At 34.9% G+C, this 16,856-nt stretch overlaps 1 pseudogene across 1 annotated transcript; it reads right to left on the bottom strand.

Annotated features, from left to right (window-relative positions):
- Positions 1–5,604: 5,604 nt before the first annotated feature.
- On the bottom strand, positions 5,605–6,108 carry LOC308502622 (translationally-controlled tumor protein-like; annotated as a pseudogene). The gene has a single exon. The product of its transcript is annotated as a translationally-controlled tumor protein-like (transcript).
- Between the last annotated feature and the right edge of the window lie 10,748 nt (positions 6,109–16,856).

Here is a 16,856-nt window from a genome sequence, read left to right as displayed (position 1 = left end):
TAGGTGTTCATAGCTTCTCAAGGGGAGTACTTAAAAGGTGACCATAGTGATATTCAACAATAAGGTATGTAACACTTTTTCTAGGATGAGTTCACGATCTTAATTGTCAGACCCTGTATAGTGGGGGTGCCAAAAAAATGTGTACAAACGGATGCTTTGGTTAATGTTGCTCAAGCAGGTAGTTCGCTGTATTCAGAAGTGTCTGGACAGTAATATAACCACTTTGAGCACCTCTTGTAATTGCAGAAGTCAAATGTGACTTGTATTCATCTTTTGTTATTGGTATATATTGAGCATTACAATTTTAATACAGTTTTCCTTTTTTAAAATGTGTATACATTTTTTGGCACTATATATACACATATATATCTTATGATAATAAAAATACTTTAAAAATTAAGTTTTATTGCTATGATGTGACTTGAAAGCACCCAGGTGTGCAGTATTTTGTCAAATAGAGGCTGTAAAATTGAATGTTGCCAATAAGCTTTCTATGTCAAGCCTTGTGAAACTGGAGTACAATTTTTTTGTCAGTTGTGTCTGTAATTGCTATTCAAGGTATCTGGTAGTCTTGACGGCCAGAAAGCTAGTGTGGCTTTCACACTAGCCTTTTCACACTGTACCTTGACTGATTCAACTCTCTACCCCAATGTAGAGTCCTCAATTTTTCTAGATAAAGTTTCCATCCCCTCCATTAGCACAAACTTATATTTCCTGAGTTTTATGCTCTTGGGGTCAGGTCTGTGTCTTCCAAAATGACATCATAGATAATTTGATAAGAATTTTATGACTTGACGGAAATTTAGGTCGAGATATTTGAGGTGACTTGACTATACTTTGTTGGTGGCTAAGCTGTGACTAGAATCCCTGTGTCTGTTTTCAGTTCTGTGTTCTTGCCCCTCAGATCATCCTGTTTTGGTTTTTTGCTTAACAATATCAGATACGAATAATGAACTCTGATCATATTTGGTGAAGTTTTCTTCTCTGTTTGCAAAAGGAAGAACTATTAATCATTAGGATTTGATATTGTTAAACCCTAATGCCTTCGGTTAGCTGCCTGAAAATAGTACACGTTTATTTTTAGAAGTCCACAGTACAAATTTCTTGTGCTACCTGGCCAAAATTCTCCCCTAACTTTATCAAGGTTTCAGTAATACTCAAGAAATGTATTAACGACTTAGAGAGATTTTCACAGCTTGGCCAGAAGTCTTTGCTTCAAACCCTTTGTAAGATACTTCTAGAAAGGGTTGGCTATGTAACAACTCATAAGTCATTAACTATAGCTATATTAAATTTAAAAGAATCATTCTCAATAAGACACGTTTTTCTTTTCTGTGTGACTATGATGGTTATGAAAATAAATGAAGCAACTACAGAAAGTTATTGACATTGGGAGATAGTAAGTAAATTGTAATATTTTCTTTAAACAATCAACCCAACAAATAAACAGCCGAAGAAACAAAACTAGAATATAATGGTTAGAGACAGCAGAATCATGAGGTGAAACTGAAGCTAGATGATGAGTAGATACAGATTCTGTGCAAGCATCACTTCTGTCAATCTTTCTCTCATTTATGCCCCCGCCCCCAGCAGCCTCTAAACTCCATGCACAATTTTATCACTGCTGTGACATTTCATTACAAATATTTTTTGTATTACATGTGATCCACCAGCTTTAATCAAAAGCTGTTTAGGATTATTATTTTTATATCCATAAATGCTACAGATATCTGTGGACTCTATTTCACTAGAAACCCTCCTGGTAGCCATCATCCTGGGAAATAGCCACAGATATTTAGAACCCGTTTGGCTCATCTCTAATATACCACTGACTTAATTTGTATGTGCTTTTTTTCTAATATCATCCACTTGGAAAAGGAGTCTGTCTACTTGAGGGCCCCAGGAGTGATGAAAATATGTTTCAACCTCTCTTAGTGCTGTTTAGTTAAACCTTTCTCTGTGTGTCGCTCATCTCATTTTTGTGCTTGCAAGAATGTAAACATTTGGTATACTCTCCCTCTTAATTTTGACTTTTCATCACAAGGTCTTGATGGCTTGTAATCCAACAGAATGGACACTTTATATTAATATTGCACATTTAATAGTCTAAGATTTACTTTTATTTTTATAAACTCTGCTATGTTTGTTTTATACCAGGGTTATTGCTAGCTACCTCAAATGGATTGGATAGCATTCCAACTTTTCTTAGGGCCTAGAAGAATTTATATAGCATACAAAACACTTAGTCCTTGACAGTTTGACTGCACTTTCCAGTAATATTTGTTGGCCCTAGAACTATTTTTGGAGGTAATCTTTAGTAACATTTCTTTGGTTTGTTTATGTTTGTAAAGAAATAGCTCTTGAGTCTGTTTTGGCAATTTAAGTTTTCCAAGAGAAAAATTTACTTGATTAGGATTCAAGAATGTTCAGACATCTCTCTTCTTTCATTCCTTTTTTTTGTTTTTTCTTTTATATTAGATTTTTCAGATTTTATTATTAATTTGATTATTTTATTATTTGTTTTTCCCTTCCCTTTCAACCATTTTTGATTTGTCAGTTCTGTTTTTCTATTTTGCACTTATTAGATTGTGTATTATTTTAATTATTTTCTTCCTATGCATAGGTTATCATTTAACCTCCACAACAACTCTGCAGAGTACATTAATCCCCCACTTTGCATTCGAGAAATCAGGCTTAAATTGTACAACCTGTGATGGCAACATTGAGATTTGAACCAGCTCTGTCTAACATCAGGGTTGAAATTGTTCTCATGACAACTTATTTGGTTAACAAATAATAGAGTTAATGGATATTAGTTAAAACACAAAACTTAAATATATATTTTGTTTCTGTATATATGTTCTGCATGGATTCTATAACATTATTCTACAATGATAATAACCGACAGGGATCACAAGTGCATTTCAACCTTGCCTTAAACAGAACCTGGCATTGGAGGTGGCCAATGATTCAGTGATCGTTAGTAATTTAAGAGAACCTGGAGGAGCAGAGGGGCTAGAACACTCTTTAGAAATGATGATGGTAGTTATGATAGATTTAAAATACTTATTATTGGTAGTATATGAATACTCTCCTTTAGAATGATAGCCGACTACAATCTCTAGAGCACGAGAACTCTTCCAGTCCTCCTTCCCCACTCTAGGTTTTATTTTATTTTTATTTAATGTTTAAGGTTATTATTTTTGAAAAATTAATTTTTATGAATATTATTTCTTAATAACATATTTGAATAGCAATATATTTTAAACATTTATTATTAATTTACATTTTTACTTACTATGGTTATAAATGTTTTGTAGTTGAAAAAATATATCATTTTTTGTATTTGAAAATATTTTTGTATATATGTATCTATTTTATATTTGAAAATATAAATATACATCACTGAAAACAACATATTTTCTTGTCCCTATGCTAATCAATTCTGGACCAAATCATACTTTCCTGATTTTCACTATCCAGTACTAGGCCCAGGCCAATCTAACTTAGCTACTTGGTCTAGGAAATAATTGCTCCTGGAGGTTAAGATTGTAAATAGCTTACTTATCAAAAACTTGCTTCAAGGTCCTAGTTTCACTGTGTTCATCTATCCAACATTATTATGTCATACATTTTATACAATCTCACCCAGTTCCCTGCCTTCCAAGACTCACTTTAAAATCGCCTAGCCCAGGCCCTAAAACCCTATACATACCTTGTCTTGATTTTCCTCTTCCGAGACATTACCTAGACTCTACCAAGGTTGTGTTCTTCCTTACTACAGTAATTCTAATAACTTTCATTGATAAATAGTTTTCATTGATCAACAGGTTCTTCCGATATTCTTTTTGGGATCTCAAAACTTACGTTACAAAATTCTGTTACCAACATCACTGTTGGTATTTGTTGTATTTGAATGTTTGTCATTTTTTCCAGGTGACTTCATCAGGTAAAGGTTGGTATTTTCTCCTGAGGAAGCTTTGTGTTTCCTGGTTAAAGGACAAATGAACATTGCCCTGGGTTGGGAAAAGTGTCTCTAAAGAGTGGGTTTTGTTTTTTAATTGAGTTTCAATGAATTAGAACCCATTTTCCTTCCTTTTTGGTGAAGTATAACTTATAAGGCAAATATTTATTAAAGTATAAAATGCAGCATCTGTATAGAAAAGGGCAATATCATAAGTATACAGTTTAACACATTTTCATAAAGTGAACCCCTTTCTGAAACGCTCACTGAGATGAAGAAACATTACCATATCTCAGAAGCCAGCCTCGGGCCCCCTATTAGTCACTACCACCCCTAAGCTGCACAGAAGTAACCACCATCTTCTCTCTCTCTCTCTTTTTAGGGTTAGAGTGACAATTAGGGTTAGGGTTAGAATTAAAGTTAGGGTTTATGGTTACGTTTAAGGTTAGGTTTAGGGTTAGGTTTAGGAATAGGGTTATGTGTAGGGTTAGGACTAGGATTAGGTTTAAGGTTTGGGTTGCTGTTAATTTTATACCAGCCTGTCTTTTACCACTGTCAATTAGGTCTGTTTGTATTTAAACTTTATATAGTTTTCTGAATGGCTTCTTTCATTCAACATCATAATTGTGAGGTTCATCGATATTTGTGTGTGGTGGTGTTGATCATTCTCATTGCTATAGAGTATTAACAGTTCACTGTGAGAAGATACCTCTGTTTATTTATCTAGACTAATTTTAATACGATCTTAGCTTTTGGTTCTTATTCTAAGCAGGTCTTGAACATGTAGATTCTACATATATGACTGTAGAAGACTTTAGATTTTTATTTTTCTGGGTGACTTTGCTTTTCTTTCAAGTTTCTGAGCAGCCAATAAGCGAATTCACAGCTTCCCAGTACTACGGACAGAATTTCACATTTTCAAATAAGACAGGTTAAAATTGTAGACTTTATGCAACGGGTTTATTTGTACTCCCTTGCTTCACACAGGACTGACGCTGTAGCTCCTGTTTGGTGAGGACATATCTGATATATAATAGTTAATAACTACTCTCTCTCCATTGTCGATTATTATTTTTATCACTATTAAATTGTCCCATTTAATTCTTTTTTTCCAACTGTGTTAGTCTCTTTTTGTTGTTTTGGTAATGTCTTCCAGAGTTAACTACTTCCGTTTGTAGGTGATGAAATGTCTAAGGAATTCACTTGAAGTGTTGGCTTTGCTGTGAGCATGGTCTTGTCCTTCTCTTCAACTCAGAATTAAGACTTTTGATCTTTTTTTTTTGGTGTTCTAGTCCCAGAAGTAGTTTTCTTTGTAGAAGTTATCTGCAGACAGTCTTATGCTTTACAAAGTGGCCTACAACCAGGCTCTAGCTTCTCCAGAAACACTACACAAGATGGATTTAAATAAGTATTAAAGTAAGAGGCATTTTCTCAAATGACTTTAAATGCATTTTATTTTTAGACAATATACATGACATGATTTTCTTAAAAACAATGGCTCCGCTCCAGTTCAATCAAGGTCAAAATAAATGAAGAGCTCAAGATAACATCAGTCCCAATTGTTCTAGTCCTGGTGGGTGGATGAAAAGCAGCAGCCAGTTATGGTGATGACCGGTGATAGATCCAAATTGCCAAATTTGTTAACATTTTTCCATTTCTAAACCAGCCTTAAGGAAAAGCATAGATGGGGTCACGCCTTCCTCGCGGTAGTCCAGCACAGCAACCATGCCATCTGGATTCATGTTCTCACCAATAAAGAACCGGTAGCTTTTGAAATTAGCAAGATGTGTTTGATTTGTTCTGCAGTGCCCTTCATAAAGGTTTTACTCTTTCTGGTCTCTGCTCTTCAAGTTTCCCTTTGATCGATTTCATGTAATCTTTGATGTACTTCTTGTGGGCTTCTTTTGTGAAGCTGGTTTCCTGCAAATGATAGTTCGTGACAATATCAACATCCGTGATTACTGTGCTTTCGGTACTGAGCCTTCAGGGCCTTCATTGGAGGCATTGCCACCAATGAGTGAGTCATCAATGTTACGCTCTGTCCTACTGACCATCTTCCCCTCCACCTCCAGGCACAGGCTGTCTGCGAACTTCCGGATCTTGGAGATGTCGGAGAACACCTCCTCATGGCTGATGAGGTCGGGGTAGATGGTGAGGTGGCGGCGGGAAGGAGAGAACAGAGGTACTGGCTCGGAGTAGTAGGAGCTCGGAGCTCCGAATGAGTCCCATGAATGAGTCCCATGCAGCTGGAGAGGCACTGGGGGTGGGATGGAGAGTTTAGATTTAAACTCTGCTTTACCTGAATTGAAATTTCACTCTCAGCTTTCTTTTTTCCTTTTTCTTTTTTCTTTTTAGTTAAAGTTTATTGGGGTGACAGTTGTTAGTAAAGTTACATAGATTTCAGGTGTACAATTTTGTATTACATCATCTATAAATCCCATTGTGTGTTCACCACCCAGAGTCAGTTCTCCTTCCATCACCATATATTTGATCCCTATCAGTTTTCTTTTTGTTTGTGCTTACAATTTAAATTGTCCATTCCTTTATTTTTACCTTTTTTTAAAATTTTACTTTAGGCTTGTCTCTCAGCACACAGTTGGTTTTTACTTTTTAACTAGTATTTGCCTTTCATTATGGGACTTGAAGCCGTTTGTGTATGTATAATTGCTATATGTAGTATTCTGCATTGTTTTGTTAAGCTTTATATATTTTGTGCATCTTTGCTTTTTCTTTTAAAAAGTCTTTTGCTGTATGAATTTTCTTTAATTTGCTTTTATCTTCTCTAGGAATTTGGAAGGAATTCTGTAACTGTTTTAATTAATTTTATAATAGTTTTGTAAGTTTTGTTTTTCATGAACACAACTTTTAGCCTACATTTCTCCAATTATTAAAGTATAAAACAAAAGGGCATATTTTGATCTTTTTTCCCCCCCAGTCTTTGTGAGATTATCCTGGGTATAGATCCAGAGGCCACTAAATGACATTTGACATTCTACATTTCAATTTTCAGTACATATGGTGGTAGAATGTATTATTGTTTACCAATATTTGCATTCCATCCTCAGAGGAGAATTATGCATTTTTGGCCTGTTTGATTTCAGGTGTGACTATATAACTTACTTTGGCTAATAAATCTTTGAGCAGAAGCATTGTGTGTCACTTCCAGACAGAAGCTTAGAACCAGCATATTCTCTGCCTTTCTCTTTTTTCCCCTCTGTCACTTTGGCATGTTCTGGATGGCTTTCTGTTCCCTTAGCGTGGGTGCTGATGGACTGAGGGTGACTATTATACATAAAGCCTCACTATTGATCAGCTGTGGACATATGCTACGAGCGAGAAAAAGTAACCTCAGGTTTTATAGGCCACTAAGATTTTACAATTATTTGTTAACCCAGTATTACTTAGCTTCCCCTGACTGATACAATGATGTTTGTAGAAGTGTCTGACAAGAGCTTAGGGATGAATTTGCCTCCAGAAAATTAATCTGGTAAAATCTATCCACAATATGATGATTTGTCTATTTTGGTAGTTAAGCAAGAGATTGTAAATGTGTTCTAGAATGTCCAAGAACTGTCCTGGGGCAAAGAAGTTCTGTTACAGGACAGAAATCAGTGGTCTCTTCAAGAGACACAGTTAGAAAGGCCACTGAGACCCAAGTATTCAATAATGAAGTTTGGCTTTATCCTGAAGGCAGCAGGAATCTGGTGAATGGTCTTAAGTATTCATTTGTTCATTCAACAAATAAGTATTAGATAGTGACTATGTGCTCATCACTATTTTTAGTGATGGCACCAGCTGTGAGAAAAATAGAGATCTTGCTCAAAAGGACCTTTCTTGGGGCAAGAGGACAAGCTATGCCCCTGACACTGAGGTAGTACCAGCAGAGCCAACTTAATAGTCTTTGACAGGACTAGTCTTGTTTATTACCTTAAAAGTTACTCATGTGGTGGCTGGATGGCTCAGCTGGTTAGAGCATGAGCTCTTAACAACAAGGTTGCCGGTTCACTTCCCACATGGGGTAATGGGCTGCACGCCCCACAACTAAAGATTGAAAACCACGACTGGACTTGGAGCTGAGCTGCGCCCTCCACAATTAGACTGAAGGACAACGACTTGACTTGGAGCTGAAGGGTCCTGGAAAAACACACTGTTCCCCAATAAAAATTTTAAAAAAAGTTACTCTGAGAACATTTTGATCAATAGTTTGTGGCATAATTCATTCTACAAGTATGTATGGAACTATGTATAAGACGTGTAATACAGGCAGCCAAGAAAAATAATATCTGAATGATATGGGCCAAGTTTCCAGTTTAAACTAAAAATATTATATGCTTGAAAGCTATCTGGTGATTAAAATAAATGTTGAGTGTTTTGATGAGAGAAATTTATATAATCTTTGTAATAGAGTTTCTGCTCTTTTTCTTTGACATTGTAGCTTAAGTTAGAAAAAAAAAATGTTACTTAATAGAAATAGAGTTGTCCAAAGAAAATACCTTGAAAACTTTGGAATTAAACAATACTGTCAAGATGAATTATTCAGGCAGAAGGGAAACTGCATTTAAAGAAAGTGAACAGAGGAGGGAGCTGCAGACACAGTTTTAACTATATAAATACAACTTATTTTATTAGAGATTTCTGATATATGCTAATATAAATGGTAACATTAAAATTGTATTGCACATAAAATTGTATGTTTCTGTATTCTTGAATTGGCAGAGTTTGCTTGGGGTGAAAAAGGATGTCACCAGGTTAGTTCTAAATTTGTCATTAAAGATATCTGTGTTCAGAAATGAGATCACTCTTCTATAAGTTAAGTCATGTTTCCAAGGTTACTCCAATCTGGGGGAGCAAAACAGAAAACCAATTGAAAAGAAGAAAGGTTTATCTGGTTCTGCCACCATCCACTCTGCACGGACACTTACCGCCTTGATATTCCTGCTGAAAGTGTCTTACATGTGATATCCCATGATGTTTGTTATTCGCCTCCTCTTTCACTGTGGTTTGTTGAATATGTCTTGTGTGTGTAGCACCAAGGTAAGGCCCAGTTCAGGTGCCATCAGCTGGTTCTGGGAGATGTCTACACTGATACTGCTCTGCCATATTGATATTTGTGCCAAGAATCTTTCATCACGGCCCATACTGCAGGCATGGCCTCCACAGATATAAAAATACTGTCACTAATTCCACTTATACGCAGGTCTTTATCCCAAGTTTTCATCCTAAATAGATCTCTTTAGTCTTATTTCCGTTGCTAAGTAGAAGTTAGAAAATATAGGAGGAGGACGAGGGGTGGGAAAAGGTCCATTGAGTCTACAGAAAAAGTTCATAATTAGCTTTGATTAACTGCTTCCAGCCACGAATCTGTTTGTACAACAATAGATGACAAGACGTGGTCTGGAGCAAGATAAGGATCGGAGTTAACAGACCTCCACTCATCTTAGGAGGTCACACCCTCCCGTGGAAGAGCATGTACCACCTTTTCCCGCCAAATCAACATGTAACTCCCTCATCCCACCCACCAAACTATAAGTCCTCCGGATGAGCGCACTCTCTCTGTCTCTCTCTGGCCCTTGTCCTTTCTCTCTCTCTCTCTCTCTCTCTCTCTCTCTCTCTCTCTCTCTCTCTCTCTCCTCCGCCTTCCTTCTCCCCCAACTGGGCTAGGCCCATTCTCTTCCCTGAGACACTAATAAACCCTCCTTGCATATTAATCAGCTGGCTGACCTTTGATTCTTCATTGCGTTAGCAGAAGAACTGACACTCCTATAACACCATCAGGCCTCAAAATATGCTCAGTCTTGCTTATATTCTAGAATACTATGCTCAGTCTTGCTTATATTCTTGAATAAAGGCAGTTTAGAATCAAACTTGGATTTAAAGAACTTTTAGGACAATTTTATTGCTATTCTTTGCAAAGGTCAGAGATGGAGGGAGAACCCCGATTGCTGAGTATATCTGAGATAATATAATCTAATTTCAACTTGCTCATGGACGTGAGGATAAAATTCCAGCAACTGTTCCTCAAATAACCCATTAGCTATAAATTTTCTTGTCATTTAAATACAAAGAGCTATGGTATATTGCTCTCTGGCCTCACACAATTCCAGTATAGGTAGCTAACAAGTTTAATTTAGGCAACATTTACCTCTAGAGGTAATTTGTTCCTTTTGGAATATACCATGTTTCCCTGAAAATAAGACCTAGTCGAACAATCAGCTCTAATGCGTCTTTTGGAGCAAAAATTAATATAAGACCTGGTCTTATTTTACTATATGACCTTATCTTCTAATACATCTTATAATATAATATAAAATATAATAAACATAATATAATATAATGTAATATAATAATTATGTTAATTTTTGCTCCAAAAGACACGTAGAGCTGATTGTCCAGCTAGGTCTTATTTTCAGGGAAACACGGTATATAAGTCTCCCAAATGCTGAACTCTGTCCCTCCCTCTCTTCCTCCTTTTTTCTTAATCCTTCCCTTCTTCCCTCCCTTCCTCCCTTCTCTCTCTTTTTCAAGACAATTCTACATGGATCACTCATGTTATTGCATGTCTTGTGAGCAAAGGCATTGGCCATCTTTGTTCTGGACTATCTTGTCAGAGATGTTTGTATACCAAACAGCCTTGGAAGATGGAAGTAGTGTCCTCCCCTGGAGCAAAAAGCAGGTTTGTTTACTGTCTAGTATCATAAGGATGATTTAATTTGAGGCAAAGAGTTCAAGCAGGTTTACTGACCATTATAAAAGATTGGAGTTCCCTAAGTTCAAGGTTTCTGTGCTTGATGAAAACACTCTGCGTGTGTAGCATCCACTTGGACCCCTCTGCAGTGCCCTGGGAGACTAAGGGGATGGGGGGGGACTGGCGCAAACATGATCCTCAGGCTACTCGCCACGTCTTTGACTCTGATGCTGGAGTCCTGTGTCTTCTGCCAGCACCATGAAACTGTGCCAGGCTGATTTATTAGCTTCCAAGTAAGGTAAAATCTCAAACCTGTCACAGTTCCTGACTCTTTTAAAGAAAGATATGTAAGCTTTTCAGCATATAGATTAAAAAGAAAAAAAAAGCAAGGGGAAAGGAATCTCGGAACTAGAAATATATCAATAGGACATATTGATATATTTCAAAAACCAAAAAACAAAGATAACAAAGATTGAAAAAAAACACAGAACAGAATATCCAAGAACAGTGGGGCTACGACAAAAGCTGTAACATATGCATAATGGGAATACCAGAAGGAGAAAAAAGAGAAAGGAACAGAAGAAATATTTGAAATGATGATGGTCGAGAATTTCCTCAGATTAATGTCAGACACAAAACCACAGATCCAGGAAGCTCAGAGAACATGTTTCTAAAAGCTTAAGAATATGTAGGTCATTTAGTTTGTCTGATTTTGGATAGGAAAAGTTATGATAAAATTTTCACAGATCTTTTTTCTTACCGAGTTCCAGGTTGTTACAGATGAATTTTAAACATACTACCCTGCTTGCCCCAAAATAAGACCTAGCTGGACAGTCAGCTCTAATGTGTATTTTGGAGCAAAAATTAATATAAGACCTGGTATATTATATTATATTATATTATATTATATTATATTATATTATATTAATTATATTATGTTATGAAGATGCAGTCTTATATTATAGTAAAATAAGACCAGGTCTTATATTAATTTTTGCTCCAAAAGATGCATTAGAGCTGATTGTCTGGCTAGGTCTTATTTTCGGGGAAACACGGTAAGTAGTTGAAATTCTGATTTTTGCATTAATTACCTATTAACATTAAACTGCTTTCAGACTTCATATAAAATAAATATATGACTATTAAAGTTAGAACATTTCAATTGTTTGAAGTCAGCTACCATACTCTAGTCTCCTTGAGTCTTCTATTTGAGCTAAAATTTCCCAAATCCCTTAAATATTTCTCATTTGAAATGGTTTTGAGTCTGTTCACCATCTTATATTTTCTTCTGCAAAGTTCCATTATAAATTGTGACACCTAGTATTTCTATGTACTACAATGTTCAATTGTAAACTGAAACAAAAACAATATAATTTCCAATAGTTCCATAAAAAATAATTTAGGTATAACTCTAACTGAAAGCATGTACAGAACCTATATGCTAAATTCTAAAAAATACTCAAGGATGAAATAAAAAAGAAAGACTTAAATAAATGAAGAGATACTGTGTTCATGGATTGGAAGACCTAACCTAATTAAGATATTATCCCCAAACTGATATATAAATTTAAATAAATTCAAATAAACATCCAATAAGGATATTTTGTTGATGCAGACAAGCTGATTCCTAAAGTTACATTAAAAGACAAAGGAATTATAATAGCTAGAATAATTTTGAAAAAAAATTTAGTTAGAGGAAGCATGGTACTTGATTTTGAATTATGATAAAGCCACAGTAATCAAGATAGTATGGTATTGGTGAAATGATGGACTATAGATCAATGGAACAGAATAGAGAGTCCAAAAGTAGACGCACAAATATATAGTCAATTGATTTTTGACAAAGGTACAAAGGCAATTCAGTGAAGAAAGCGTACTTTCTCAACTAACGGTGTTGAAAGAATTGGACATCCATATGCAAAAACATCCAAATTTTCATAACTTATAGAAAAGTTAACTTGAAATGGATCACAGGTATAAAATTACAAAGATTTTAGGAGAATATATAGGAGAAATATATGTATAACCTTTAGTTTGGCAAAAAATTTTCAGATGTAACATCAAAAGCATGAATTCTAAAATGAAAAATCCCAAAAAAACCCCCGAATAAATTGGACTTCATCAAAATTAGAAAGATTTGCTCTGCAAAAGAGCAAATAATTAAGAGAATAATGAAACAAACAATGGACTGGGAGAAAATGTTTGAAAATCATATATCTGAAAAAACAATGTATCCAGAATATATAAAGAACTCTCAAAACTTGACAGCAAGAAAACAAACACCAGTGAAAAAATGGGCAAAAGATTTAAACATACTTCACTAAATAAGATATACAGATGGCAAATAAGCACATGAAACGATGCTAAACATTATTAACCATTATGGAAATGTGTATTAAAACCACTACACACCAATTAGATTGACAAAACCAAACCAAACAAAAAACTAAAACAAAAACAAAAAACCCCTCAACACTACCAAGTGGTAGTAAGAATACTGGAACTCTCATACATTGCTGTTGGGAACGCAAAACATCCCAGTCATTCCAGAAAATAGTTTGGCAGTTTCTTATAAGTGTAAACATATATTTAGTATATGACCCAGCAATTCCATTTTCGCATATTTACTACAGAGAAATGAAAACTTAAGTTCATGCAAAAAATGTACAAAAGGTTCATAGCAGTTTTATTTATAATCGCCAAGAACTGAACACAACCCAAGTGCCTTTTGATGGCTAAATACATAAACTGTGGTATATATTCATATAATAGTATAGTACTTAAGAATAAAAAGGAACGAACTATGATGTACACAACATAAATGAATCTCAAAGGCATGATGCTGAGTGAAAGAAGCCAGTCTCAGAAAGTTACCTACTATATGATTGAATTTAAATGACATTCTGGACAAGGCAAAACTACAGGGACAGAATCAGTGGTTGCCAGGGTCTGGGTGTCTAGGAAGGGCTGAACTACAAAGGGGTAAGCACCACAGGGAGTGTTTTAGGGTAATTATTCAATTATCCAATTTTAGGAATTATTCAGTATCTTGATTGTGGAGATAGTTACATAAGTTTTAATACTGGTTTTAATACCGAAATACAGTTTTTAATACTGAAATACAGTATACTTTAATACAGTTTTAATACTGGTTTTAAAACTGAAAGAACTTTACACCAAAAATATTCTCCCAAATCTACACACACATGTACATAATATATGTGTATGCCTATATATATGTATACACATACATACACATATATTTGATGATGCTGGTGGGTTATGCTTGGGTGTATGCATTTGTCAAAACTCATTAACAACTTAAAATAGGTGCAAATAATTGTATGTAAATTATACCTGAATAAAATTAATTTTAAAAATGTGGCATCCAGAACAGAACAGAAAAGAACTGAACATAATCCTTCAGGTCATAATTAATTAGCATTATGTAGAACTGGACTGTTCTTTACTTTATTATATACTCTATTGAGTTCTATGAACTTTATTAATAAAGTATGCAAAAATATTTATTGGGTAACCACAATATACAGAGCAATACAAGTAGAGGTGGTTTCTGCCTTTTGAAATACCTTCAAGTAACCATAATAGAAACAGTATGAATATGTCACATGGAAATAGAACAGACAATATAAATTCCAGGCATTGTACACTTCTGTCTCATGAATGAAGTTATAAACTCTAAATATCAGCAGCTATTGGGAAATACAAACTACTTTTTAAGAGATTGATTGTCATCGTTCAACTGAAAAAAATTGCATTTAGGTAGTTTGAAATTAAAGCAAGTAACAGAAAATGTGAGTTTGTGGGATTATCTGGTTTGTAAGATCTTTCGAACCATGAACAATTTCAGGGCAAAACAACCCGAGATTCTGTTAACAGGGACACTTAAGTACAGTCAAAAATATTATTCACATTATGTGGGTTTTGGGTGCACAAGTAATAGCTGACATTACCTCTTGTACCCAAAACACATATTATGTATATTTTACTAAAAATGTTTTGTGCAATTGCTTGTGCACTGGAAAATAGATGCTGCCAACTGGAACAAAGGGAGCTTGTTGTGACTGTAAGAGGAAGAGTGATTAGCATTGGAATTCATCACAGGAAAAAAATGATGGTGAAAACATTTGCAGGATTTATTCTGCTTATGTTGCCGCTAAGGAAGAAATTATGATAATTACCTGCTTCACATTAGGAGATATATGAATCTTGAAATGTTGAATGTTTTTACAACTAAACTTTGTTTTGTGTCTTAAGGAGCAGATTAGTAAACTTGTAAACTTCCCTTTTGTTAGCAGTGAGATGAATAAGGAACAAAATTTGGTTATTTTTCTAAAAAGAAATAAAAAATACTTCATAGAAATTTAAATAATAGAAATGTAACTGATATATAATTTTGTATTTGTTTTAGGTGTACATAACTATTTGATATATGTATATTTTGCAAAATGATTACCAGAATAAGATTAGTTAACATCCATTACATGTCCTTAAACATTTTTTTTCTTGTGATGAGAACTTTTAAATCTACTCTCTTAGAAACTTTCAAATATACAACACAGTATTGTTAACTGCAGTCACCATGCTGTACATCACATCTCCAAGACTTATTTGTCTTACAACTGGAAGTTTGTACCTTTTGACCACCCTCACCCATTTCTCCCAACACCCTCCACCTCTGTAACCACCAATCTGTTCTCTGTATCTTTGAGTTTATTTATTTATTTTTAGCTTCTGCATGTAAGTGAGATCATACAGTATTTGTCTTTGTCTGACTTATTTCACTTAGCATAATGCCCTCAGGGTCCACCCATATTGTTGCAAATGGCAGGATTTCCTTCTTTTTATGACTGAATAATATTCCATTGAATATATATACCACATTTTCTTTATTCATCTTTCAGTGGACACATAGGTTGTTTTCATGTCTTGGCTATTGTAAATAATGCTGCGATGAATATGGAGGTGCATATATCTTTACAAGACAGTACCCTTTGGATAAATACCCAGAAGTGATAATATTGGATCAGATGATAGTTCTACTTTTAACTTTTTGAGGAACCTTCATTCTGTTTTTCATAGTGACTGTACCAATTTACACCCCCAAAATGCAAAAGGGTTCCCTTTTCTTCACATCTTCTCCAACAGTTATTTATCTTTTTGATAATAGTAGAAAATTTAATAAAATTACAATTTTCCTATGAAGAAATATTTTTAATCAGTTGATCTATGGTTTATGTGCAATTTTACTTTATATAAATACAAGTTACTTGAGATACATCAAGTAATCATCTGTTAGATGTTAACCTAACAATATACCCAACTTTATAATAGAAAAAACTGGGACCAGATTTTCTTACACGATTTGTTCAAAGTCACATGGATAGTTTGTAGTAGAACTGATGCAAAAACTCAAAAGTCTGGCTGTCCAATTGGCTTTCCCCCCACAGTTTATTACGTTGATTCTACACACATACAGCCACAACATTTCATATTAGTCTGATTGTCACCCATAGTCACACACTGTCAAACACATATAATACATTATCCAGAATACTGACCTTGTAATTATAATTTGCATAGGATCAAACTAGTTTCCACATTTTTTGGTAAAAGACACTGGATGCAAGAGTATAAATACATTTATTGCTATGCAATGATTATAAGATTTAACAAATACATTTTATTCTCAGGGGTTTGAAGTGGTCACTTGTGAATAAAGATATTCCGCCCCCTGACCCCAGTCCACTGAATGCTGTAAGAAATAGGTACTCAAGCTGGAAAGTCTCAGTTTCAGACATGTCTGATTGTGGTGAACAGAATAATTATGGTCCCTAAGGAGATTCTGTAGTCCCTAATCCCTGGGACTATGAATATATTACCTTACATGGTAAAAGGGAACTTTGGAGATATAATTAAGGTTACTAGCCATTTGACATTAAAATAGGGAGATTCCTGGATTTTCTAGGTATATCCAACATAATCACGTGAGCCCTTAAACCAGAAGAAGGCAGAAAAGGAAGAGAACTGCAACAGAAGTGAGATTGATTTGAAACATTAGAAGTATTGGGATCACTGTCGCTGGGTTTGAAGGAGGGGGCATGAGCCAATGACAGCGGGAACCCTCTAGAAGTTGAGAATGACCCCTGGCTGACAGTCAGCAAGGAAGCGGGGATTATTCAGCAA

The sequence above is a fragment of the Rhinolophus hipposideros genome, assembly GCF_964194185.1.
Source record: "Rhinolophus hipposideros genome assembly, chromosome: 9".
NCBI classification, from domain to species: domain Eukaryota; kingdom Metazoa; phylum Chordata; class Mammalia; order Chiroptera; family Rhinolophidae; genus Rhinolophus; species Rhinolophus hipposideros.
The sequence above is the reverse complement of the archived record's forward strand: the minus strand, read 5'-3'. Positions and strand labels throughout refer to the sequence as shown.